The following is a 12,019-nucleotide window of genomic DNA, read 5'->3' as shown; positions in this document are numbered from 1 at the left end:
CCTGTACCAAGAGGCACACAAAGAGCTACTAGTAACAACTTACCAGTATGAGAATGTGCACTTAATCAATATAAGTGTATTTTGCGGAAGTCCCTTCCCGCCAGGCAGCAGGGGACAGCAGCCTCATGGTGTCACCTGCGGGAAGCACAGCTGAGCTGCTGCGGTGGCCTCTCTGGCGGCAGCCAGCCTGCTGCACCAGCCCTTGGGAGCCAGCTATTACGTTGGGTTACACAACTATCCTGACATCAAACTGTAAAATTTATTATCCACAAAGTAAAAGCAGAAAAACAGCCAATCTAAGGGGCACTGGGATCACATGAGGTACATGGAAATCTGCACCAGTGAGTTACAACAATTCACACCCGTGGTTTTACAGCCTTATGGCAAAGGGGGACTTAGTCCTAACTCTTTGGCAAGTTTGTTAATTTAGTTTGGTAGGGTGATGAGAAAATGTAGTGGGTGACTGCAGCAGACTCCACTTAGTGCACCTCCTGATAACTCAGGTCAGCAAGAATGCTTTTATTTGTCAAAGAACTTACTCAGCACACTTAAGCAATGGGTAAACAGTGCACCTACTGTATTTGTGAAGAGAGTGTTTAAATGGGACCCCCAGGGTGTCAGCAGGCTTATTCACAGAACTTAATGAGTGTAAATTGGTATTTGCTAGTGTAAAAAATACTTTACCATATACACAGAGAAAGAACTGATCTCTTATTTGATCTTTGAGCTACATGATAATTGACAGTCTTGAGATGCCAGTATGCAAAGTTAATTAAGTTGTCAAATATATTTTAAGAAACTGAGCCTGGTTTTGTTTGAAGATTCTTGTCATTTACAAGTTTGAGAGAGGCACTGCAAAGTCATGGATGATGCTAGTGTAAACACGGGATGAAAAAGAAGCTTAACAAAAGTTACCTTTGTCAGAATTTTCTCTCTTGAGGGTGAAGATCATCTTATTCTGACTCTCACCAAACTTCTGTGCAATGCCAGAACCAAAAGCCCGTCTGAAATCTGTAATAAAACTGCTAGACAGTGCAGGTGAGGGGACAAAATGGATGGAAAAATTTTGTATAATATTGCCATTTCCCACATACGTTTAGCAGAGGAAAGAAAAATTGGAAACTAAAGGAATTAAAAACAAAAAAGAATACAACTTACATTTATACCCCTACCTAGTTTTTTGGCACTAGTCCCTAAACATGTATTTTTGGAGCATTTTCAACCTCTGCTTCCCTCTGCTACACGTAAATTTAAGAGAATGAAATTTGATTGACTTTATTTAATGACAACAATTATTTGAAGAACTCCTTCCAAAATAGTCCTAGTACTTAGAGTCTGTATCAGTTTAAATTCTATGTGTGTGTGAGACAGTGTGAATATAAGGGTGTGCCATGTGTGAACAGCATCTTTCACTTTGTGTAAGAATAGTTGGATACAGTTTTCTTCAAGGGAGAGTCTCTTCTCTTTGATGGGTACAATAACTATTCTCATTAGTTTTATTGTCTTCTCTATAAAAAGATCATTTGGGCTGAATGAATGAGAAAAATACTCTTCCTTGGAAAAACAGAATAGCTGGAACAATGTGTCAGTCCTGCAAATACTTCCTTATGTACAAACTCCTTCCAGCTAACAGGAGTCTAATGAAGAGTGGACTTACAGGATTTCTAAAAAGATAGTACAAGTAAATCAGCAAAACTGGAAGTAATGTAATTTATTTACAAAACTTTTTGCAGAGAAAGTAAAATGCCAGCAAAATGTACGGAATATTACAGAACCCATTGTTTTACAAGTCAGAGATGTAAGTACTGTACAGTGGCAGTATAAAAATGGAAAATGAATGCTCTGTATAGTTATTTTCCAGTGGCACGAATAACGAATGACAATTTCATTCCCAAAATTTCTCATCAAATGTTACATCTTTGAGATGGGGATATGTTTTGCTTTTTTTGTTAGTTTTATAGACCTAACAGTGCTGGAAAGATGTCAATTCTGGTCCCAAAGTTCTAGAATGTCTGATGGTAGAAAAGGACTGAGGTAATTCCTACAGAAAAAGTCAAAAGATTGGGGGAATATGTTTTGTCTTCCTGCTTAACGAAGAGCCACCCCATCACGACAACAAAAGAGAGAAATCTGTAGCATTTTATTTCATGCACATTAACAGGTCTATGCAGTTACATGTCTCAGTGAATACAAATTTTGAAGGATGATTGAAACACAATCTTTGCACAACTTTCCTTAGAGATGATTTTAACACATTCACAGATAACACAAGTCCCTTGAGCTCCGGGAGTTCAGTAAATTCTTGTAGGTGGAGACTGCTGGTGATGCACAGCAGGAGCTGTTTCCCAGCTGTACTACTGATTAGCAGGAATCTCACCTTGCCAAGCCTTTAAAGCCTTGCAGAAAATGCACCAATTAAGTGTTCAAATCCTTCAGCCTTAAGCCATATGTCGGGGAAAATAATTCACTGGCACAGGGCTTTGGGTCAAGCTTCTTAGCCCAGCAGTTGATGTGGTAATGCTCTAGCATTGTACTGCTTGCCCACCCAGGAGGAAGGAGAAAGAGACCTGGCTATTGTTTCTCTCTAAAGCAGAGCTCTGAGGAATATGAATGTAAGTGTGATTTATTAATAATCTCAGTTTTGAGGAAGGAGAGATGATGGAGGAGGAGGAGGATTTGAAGTATTCTTGGCTCAGTGAGTATTCCTCAAAAGAGTGTTGCTTTGCTGTGCCTCACAGCTGTGCCTGCAGTTCAGGGTTCTTGCTGCCATCACCCTCCTCTGGTACCAGACAAGCAGTGAGTTTTGTGGGCAGACTTTGGGGAACAAGCAAGGAAATCAGATTTATTTATGGAAGGGAAGGGTTGATTTCTTAAGGGTTGGCAGAGAGCACATAATAACGGTCTACTGACAATAGCCACATATTTAGCCCAAGGCAGACTTAAGACACAGTCATTAAAAGCCCATGAAAAGCTCCTCAGATGCTGGAATTGCAGGGTGAGACTAGCCCCCTATCCCCTAATCACACTGTCTTTAGAACAAGGTCACCAACCTTCAAGGATGTTAAGAAAAGCCTGATAACATGCCTGAAAACTCCCGCCGACTAAAAGGGATTTCCTGCCGTATCTCAAAGGCGCGAGAAGGGCCCCGCTCTTCTGAACCGTAAAACTTGTTGCTCTTCCCAGCGGAGAAAGGGCTAGGGCCCGGTTGCACACTGTTGTGTGGAGCATCGCCACCCAGAGCCTCCCCAGCGAGCCCCAGGATCCGGGTTGTCTTAGACCCCTCCTGCAGTGAGGACGCCGCAGCCTCAACTCCCAGGAGCAAGAGGAACCTTGAAGACTCCATTAAAAAGGGAATGCTGGAAATATGTCACAGCTTCCCACAGAAAGACGGCTGCTTCTGCACTGAGGTGAATACTGGATGTTCAAATGTCATGGGCCACCTCTTCCCCTCCCGGACCCAACCTTCCTGTGAGCTAACTTGCTGGCAGAGTTTAAGTAAGGTGAGATGCATAGTTTGCAGCTGCTTAGCTGAAGTTTTGATACCTGATTCTCCTGGTTGTGGACTCACATACCCCCACCTTTGTGTCACAGCTCAGGTGTCGCCAGAGTGACATGGTTCAGCTTAGGAAGGAGGCTGTAGCAGGGCAGGGAATGAAAGGTGGGAGATCCTGGGGTTTAGGCCTACAACCTAATTGAGAAACAAACCTCTCCCAGACCTCAGATTTGTCCCAGGAAGAAATTTTTGTAAAGCATGTAGCAGCCCTAAGTCCAAGCAGAGACGATTCTGAAATCTGTAAGTGGGGAGGGGAAAAAAGAAAAGAAAATGTAAATTAGGCACAGAGACAGAATACAGAGATTAGATAGCGTGAACAAACACTGGACATGAGTTTGGTCTAAAGTGAGTTTCCCCACCTGCCTATAGTTGTCTCAAATAAGCCCATAATACTGGGCACGGTTTTGCTTTTACAAGGTTTCTGCATAAATGTTTATGTGCTGTGAATTAAATCATGCACTTAAACAGGGAAGAGGATGAAATGGAAAACTTACTAACCATAATGATGAATGAATTGCTCATTACTCATACTAACGGATGGCAAGCCCAGGCAGGAAGTTTCCATCCAGTAAATGTCTCTCTCTGAAAATTTGCCAGGTAGAGGTAAAGAAAAATGTTACTTTTGCCATTTTGAATTACTTCTTGAAGGGTTCTGGACTCTCTCTGCAGAGGGAATAAATAAGAACCTATGAGACTAATAAATATTGAACAACCTACATAACTTAGTTTATTGATCTCAAATTTTGCTATTTGCCTTTCTCTCTAGCCTGTTTTGTCTCCTGTTCTATCTGCGAGAAGTATTATATAATATGTACGCCTATCTTTCTTCCTTAAATCAAACATTATCAATTAGCAGCTAAGGCAAAAGCTTTACAAACCTCTCAGCTGAAAATGGGAATAAAGCAAGATGGCCAGTTTTGCAGTCCTCTCTGTCAAATACTCAATTTATTTCAATATTTTGGAAGATGAATGAGAGCTGTATCTCCAGCCAGCCCCTTTGTTAAGCTACCCTCAGTGCTGCTAAACAGCTGCATTAAAATAATGATTTAGATCTTGGAAGTTAAACCAGCATTTTATCTGCTGAAGTGAATCTTCTGAAACACATCATTTAGATATTTTTAAAAGCAGTGTGAAATGACCCACAAACCGTAAATATATTTTGTCTTTATTCTTTTTAAAGAAACCCATAACAATTTTCATTTATGTTTCAATGTGTATTTATACATCATCTACAGATCAAGTACTCAGGGGTACAAATAAATGTACCCTACTCTTTCTTATATTAGACATCTTTTTGTTATACACTTGTACAGGGGGAGTCTGTTCTGTGAATGGCTTTTTAGGCGAGAAGGACTTGGTGGGACAGGTCCAGGTTTCACACATCATTAAATTCTTTTAATAAATTGATAAAACTCCACCCTACAAGAAGCTGACCCAGACTACTTCTACTGGAAGATTATGGCAGAACTAGAGTTCCCATGTCTGTTTTTCCACAGACATTTCCTGTTTTTCTACCTGAACTTTTTTCTGGGACAAATTTGCAGATTTCTTTTTGATGTTTGTTCAGGATTCGGGGATCTGGCATCAGACTGGCTCTGGCAGTCTGAACAGAGTACTGCTCATTTCTACACGTTTTCAGGTATTTCTGCAAAACCTGCGTCAGTCAACTACACAGCCTTAGTACCATAAGTAATTTAACAATGATAAAAATAACCATCATCCTGAAATTCCTTTTAACTACAGACCTCAAATGCTTGATTTATACAGGACCTTGAACCACAGTGCTGCAGAAGGGTTATCAAGGAAAGGGTTATATGGCAATCACATCAACTGCTAAGTGATGGGCAATCTTAGGAGATGTCCCATGCTGTTTCTGTGAAATTTGAATCGAGAGGGAAGCATACTGCCATGTTTCTCCAGCTTTACTCTTTCCTTTGAAGACTTAAACTTAGAGGCTGTGTTGTCCCAAATGTTTAGGGTTAGTACAGGAGACTTGCAAAATCTAGCCTTTGTGGTTTCCCTCTGCTGCGCAGGCTTGGCAAAGGGCCTGCAAAGCACCACCTCCTCGGCTAAGGACGCGAGGGTGCGCAGCGTGTATGGGGGACTGACCCCACAAAACTGTCTGGAGGGCGTTTGCCCAGATCTGATCATGTTAAAGAGGAAGACTGCCATCAGCCCCCCAGTGATGGGGTTAAAACGCAAGATGACCATCTGCCAGATTAAATAGTAAATGGGGAGCTACACAAAGACTTTGGAAACAAAGGAGTCAGCATGAAAAGCTCTTTTTAGACAAAGGAAGCAGAAACGTTTTTACCTGTTAAGCAAGACCCTGGGGCGGAAAGAGCAGTGGCCAGGCACTGTCCTGTGGGGTGCAGCCCCAGGCCCCCGGCATGCACATGGGTTTCCTCGCCAGCTGAGAAGCTGGCAAGCGGCAGGGTGCCCACAGCTGGAGCACATCTGCCCAGGATAGGGGTGCAAGTGGGGAAGCCACAGGGCCAGGGAGGGGGTGAGCGCACGTGTCCCCACGGCCTGCGAGAGGGGCTGTATGGAGCTGTGTGTGTCAGCGGGGAGGTGATTAGACTTCCTGAGATTAGTTACAGAAAGGTGGTTAGAAATTTGCAGATATTTATTAACATTTCGCCAGTGTCTTGTACTGGGGCCTATTTGTCGCGTTACCAATATTGACCCTGAATGTACAGTTCACTGTTTGCTGGTCAGTTATGTGTCATTAAAAACTCTATAAAACACTTAGATACTGATTTTGTTTAAACCACATGAGCTGACTAGTTTTTCCCTGGGACAACACTGTATACTGAAATACGACGTAACAGGTATCGGTTTGATTCTGAAATGCCGGCAAGACGTCAGTGCAGATCTACAGACTCTCCCACTCAGCTGAGTGAATGGCTTGCACTCATTCTCTTATCTGGACATTTTACCTCTTTCTCTGCCTCTGACAAAATGCAGAACATTTATAAACATACTCAGGAGTGCCTCTTAATTATGTTTGATCAGCTACTTTGTTAATGAGATGGCATGTTTGGTTTGATCTGTGACTTGATCGCAAAAAGTTTTAGGCATGTATTAAGTGAAATACATGCTGGCCTTTTAGCTGGTCTTTTCTTGATCATACAAAAACTTTGTTTTCCAATTGACAGAGTCCAACATATACATTTACATACACATATATATGTTTGTATAGATCCAAAACAAGGTTGGGGAAGCCTTTCTTACATGATATGTAAGATATGATATGTTCTTACATGGGCCAAATGATTAGGCAGTGGCATCAGCAAAATAATAGCTAGGCAATTTTTAAAATATGATGAAAAATTGTGTTGTGGTAAGGTAGGCTTTAGTTCCACAGTCATTAATGCTGAATTTGCGCACTGTGTTGTTATCTAGCAGTGAAATTTGGATCTAAGTCAGGCATGGGCTCAGGGACACTTTTTTGTCAAATTTGCCAGAATACATGATGTTTTCCTGACAGTTTTATGCTGGCAGTGGGGCTAAAGCTGGTGCCTGATTAAGCAAGATGCCTGTTGTTGCAAAGTTAGCCCATCAGGAACAGCATCCATCAGGTGAGTTTTCACCAGAGCTGTGTCAGAAGTCTAAGGCTGGACTTCTGGTATCACTGAACCATGGCCTGAAGCTGGTAAGGTCTTGCTTTCACCATCTTATCTGCATGCGGATCAACAGCACTAGTGAAATAGCGACTGCCTCTATGGAGGATCTAGCACTTTTTCCTTGTTTGAGTCACAACTCGATCTGTGCTTGGAGGCTTTCTGAAAAGGCAAATGAAAGAGTTTGAAACTTGAAGCAAGCAGTGCTTCTGATGGAAAAAGCATTTTCCAGGAGGCAGGTGTCCTTTTGTTTTCTGAAGATGGTCAGATGCTGTATTTACCTGATGTTTGCTGAAAGATTTGTCCACTGCTGGATTGCCTCAAACAAAAATGTTTTGTCCTTAGGTTTCACAAGCTTTGTTCTGGGCCTTGGTGCTTTGCAGCTGTGGCAGGGCTTCATACAGCAGAGGCCTTAAACTGGCATCAGGAATTATCTGGAGCTGCAAGAAGGACTTGAGCACTGGCCTGAAGTGATTGCAGTGATTTAAGACAGGCATAAGCATTAGGCAGACAGCGTCCCTCTATAGCATCTGGAGCCAGCACATTGTTTTACATTCAGCTTTAGAAACAGGAGGCTGTAATAATACAGCCGTCGGGCAATGAATGCATAGGATATTGTGGCCTCAGTGGGAGAAAGGGATGAAACTTCCCATAAAGCTAAAGATGTGAGAAGGTATTTTTGGGATACTGCCCAGCCATCCAGACTCAGTGAGGAGTCAGATAAGAATTCAAGTCTTCACACAACCTTAACAAAAAAAATGTTGTAGGCCTTTAATGGGAGACAGCCAGCTTTACTTCCAACAGCAGCATTTCAGCCTTGCGTAGGTTCAGACTGAACTCTATATTTGATTAAAACTGGCAGGCAGGGGGAATTTCATGTTTCATTTTTGTAGCCAAAATTTCTGTTGCACTTTCAGAAAATCTTAAGTAGTGGTATTAGAAACAGCTTAGGGAATGCTTTTTTTAAAAAAGTAATCCTTTTCTTTCTAAGACATTCATTGCCTGAGGCTTCCTTTGCCATCAAAATCCACTTTTTTGATGCATAGCTTCAGTTTAATTTTCCTCCTCACAAATGCATGTGTGATCATTATGACTGTGTAGCCACAGCTGCAAATGAGGTAGTCAAAGGTTTGCTGAGGCATTCATTTAACTTCTTTATATAAAGATTTTGGTCCTCATTCCCTCACTGTCTTGAGGAATATCCCATCCCATACAAAGTATTCCAAATGAATTATATGTACTGGCTTCAAAGCATCAGTCAGATATGTCTTAAAGGGTATTGATCCTGGATTCCTACATTTTTCAGAACTTAATCCCTGCTTTCTCTCTGCTGCTAACTCCCAGCACTTCTAAGTGAACAATTTATAATCCTAATTGCAAAATACATTGTCCAGATTACAGTGCATAGCTATTAAGATAAACAGATTGTATATATATGCCAACACAGGTAAGCACATTCATTTTAAAACCAATTTTTATGCTTTTTTACAAATCCCAGTTGTGATGTTGATTTCAGTTGCTAAGGTATACAACTTAGTGCACTGTGTACGATAAAATTTAAGTTCTTGTATCCTTTCTGTGTAACAAAATCAGGATTAGTCTTTTGCAATCTCTGCTGTTTCTTGTGCCCCTCAGTTCAGGTTGCCGTCGAATATCTCATACTCCTGTTCCTCAGTTATTCTTCTTCTTTCTTAGCGCGAGGAAAACAGACTTGCTCCACTTGAGCAATTAAAAACCAAATTCAGGTCTTGGAGAGTAAAACATTACAGAAATTTGAAAAATGTAGCTGATCTAAGTCCTGTAGTATTTACAGTGGCCATGAAAACATCTGTAGTCTTGTCTCTGAATATGAACTTGAATTAAAAAAAACAAAACAACCCCCACCAGCACCGCGGTGGATGACTGCTGATCAGTTCATTCCTCCTCTTTCTAGAGGCGTAGGGAACATGACTGCAGGCTTTGCCCAGGCGCGAGCTGGATGTCGAGGTCCCACTGGGAAAGCAAAGTTGTGGGGATGCCCCGGGAGGGGGCACCTGACCGCTGCCCCAAAGCTCTCCCCGGCATGGGGAGATGGGGTCCCCAGAGGTGTCCGCTGCCCTGCACGCAGGGCTTTGCCCCTGCCCGTGGCCAGGCTGGAGCCGCCACCACTGCGGCGTCATCGTGGGGCAGCAGCCGGCAGCCCCGGGCCGGGCTGAGACGGGGCTGGGGCTGGGGCTGGGGGAGGACCCGGGGGAGGCCGGTCAAGCTGGCAGTGCCCTTGGGGCCCCAGGACCAGGAAGTAAAACTGGATCTTTAGAAAGTTGTGCTTAAAAATCCGTTGTGTTTCTGAAGTGGTTCACATACGCAGCTCCACTCTTTCCCATTTCACAGTTACTTTTATAGTAACATAAATGTGCACAGCACATTATATGTAAATACAGTCAAATACTTATGGCCTGTAGTAAAACAGTTCTGCACTAGCTCCTTGTGATAATGACGAAGAGGACTGGACTATAAAAATGCACTGATAAAAAGCATAATATTTTCAGCTAGTAAACTTTTCCTTGGAATTCAGGAAGTCTTCATAGAAGTGAAATTACAGCATTTCATATTCACTTTCACTTTAAACAATTATACAAATTTCTCTGGGTTTTGTTTATACCTGATCTTATTGAATAGCTAGTTGTTCTGATAAATAGTGAGGTTGTGCTTGAATAACATCAGAAATATTTTTGTAAAGTCTGAAATCTTGATAACCAGCACAGTAATCTTATATTAAGTATACTTTCCAAATGTGGAAAATTTTCTTCAAATACTGGGTGGCTTGTGGCTTTGAATTTATAAATGAAGCTGTTTATGCAGCCCTATGCGTAGGTTTTGGTAGCTGTAGCGAACACTACCTGGGAGAGCAATTCTAATAACTGCTCTATCAAAAACTATATTTACTGTTTCCCACTGAATAGCTGTTACATTTACTTACTTTTCAGGTGAGAGATATGTTTTACAACCTGCAAACTCCCCAAGCTCTCTCTATGAGCTCTTTTTATTTCATGCATCGTCACTGATAATAAAGATAATTCAGGCCAAATTATGCCATTAGCTCTCTCTCTGTAGCATCAGCTGCAGTTAAGACATGCCTTCAGCAACATCTGAAAAACCACACTGGTTTGCAGTGTGCTTGTTTGGCACATGAGACGGCAAGAACTGCCTGGACTGCCAGATCTCTGTGGATTTGCAACTAAAAAATGCCTCTGTTTGCCAGCTGAGCAATATACATAGTTAAAGGGATGAGACTTAATGAACCTGCACCATGAATTCTGTACCCGCTCAGGAAATTTTGGCAGTTAAACTTCACTCCAAGTTTGGGTTTCATAGCAGATGATATTAAATGCATGACATGTACTTTGGTCCTTTTTTTTAGGGTTAAAAGCAAGTAGCTTAGAGATTTTCATAACATTTTAATACAGGAGTATAACAAAAATATTCTAACAAATATTTTCAGCATGTTTATTTTCACCTTCTCTCTCTCTTATTTCTCTTATGAGTTTTCTTTAAAAGCCACCACATTTTGCTTTTTAGGTTATTTTTATATGCCATTCAATCAATGAATAGTCCATTCAACTCACGTGAGAATTAGTTCAAATTTCAAGTCAGGTAATATCAGTCCAGTCAGCCAGTGCTGCACATCATGATCTCAAAGGCCCTAAAGGATTTTCTTTTTGTGAGTTTCTGCTTCTTTAAAACGTTTGGCAGGACATTAAACCAAAGATTTTCACTTTTGGTCCAGCACAGTCTTTGGATGTTATTCCCGGATTTCCTGCGTGCACTGCATGGCAAGAGATCAAGTCTATAGATTGCATTCAATTAAACAGATCATCTAAATCAGATCATGAAAATAAGTGTGTGGGATATATTTGTACAGCTATCACTGTAGCCTAGTCAATATTAAAATTTCACTGTTCATCTAGGAATAAACTGACAAGAAACCAGGATCATGATTTATTTAGCATACCAAAAATCCAGAAAGAAAGTACCAATCAGGAGAATATTAGTGAATTTGACTTCTAGAGATGACAGTCTTTGCCATCAAAGGTGCAACCATTACTCTGGAATCTAGTGTGGAAACACTGTCAGGGTCAAGCTTAAACAATGGGAAACCTGGTTATGAAGACTGACCATCATGATATTTTCCTTTAAAGCAAAAAGTGAACAACTGCAAATGGGTGACTTGTAAGCTGCTTGTCAGGGCAATAACTCTCGCTGACAAACAAGCCTAAAGTTGGATGGGGAGAAAAGAAGAGGAAGTTCCCTTATCTCTTTTGTCTCAACTTAATGTGCTGGATTTAATACAGTAGAAAGGTTGAGCAGAATGCTGCTGGTATTTTGAAAAAAAAAAAATTTATTTCCGACAGGGTTAAGCCAAAATAAGTTATAGTGTTTCTCCATTTTTTTTTTTTTTTTCCCAGAGCAACATTAAAGTTTGGACCACAGGACCGATAGCCATCAGTACAGAGATTTTTATCATTTTCCACCTGCATTGATGCGCTCTATTCACTGTCCTTTTGGAATTTTACCTCTTGTCTGCTGAGTGGAACTAAGTTAAAATACTTTTCTGCTGATTTGGCAGGATTAAGAAATAAATTAAAATACCCTGACTGCCTAGAAGTCTTGTTTTACCAGCTGCTTGCAAAAATCTACTAATGATTACATTTTAAGTCCTTTTAGCACTTTGGGTTCAGCAGGTTAAGCCTGCTGGACCTAGTGGCATGGGAGTCATGTGTCTCCTGTATCTGAGAGATCAATGTTTTATAGCAGGTTGGCTTAGCAATAAACAGTGAAAAAAGAACCATCACTTTACACCTAG

This window comes from Apteryx mantelli, chromosome 3 (genome assembly GCF_036417845.1).
Source record: "Apteryx mantelli isolate bAptMan1 chromosome 3, bAptMan1.hap1, whole genome shotgun sequence".
In the NCBI taxonomy this organism is placed as follows: domain Eukaryota; kingdom Metazoa; phylum Chordata; class Aves; order Apterygiformes; family Apterygidae; genus Apteryx; species Apteryx mantelli.
The sequence above is the reverse complement of the archived record's forward strand: the minus strand, read 5'-3'. Positions refer to the sequence as shown.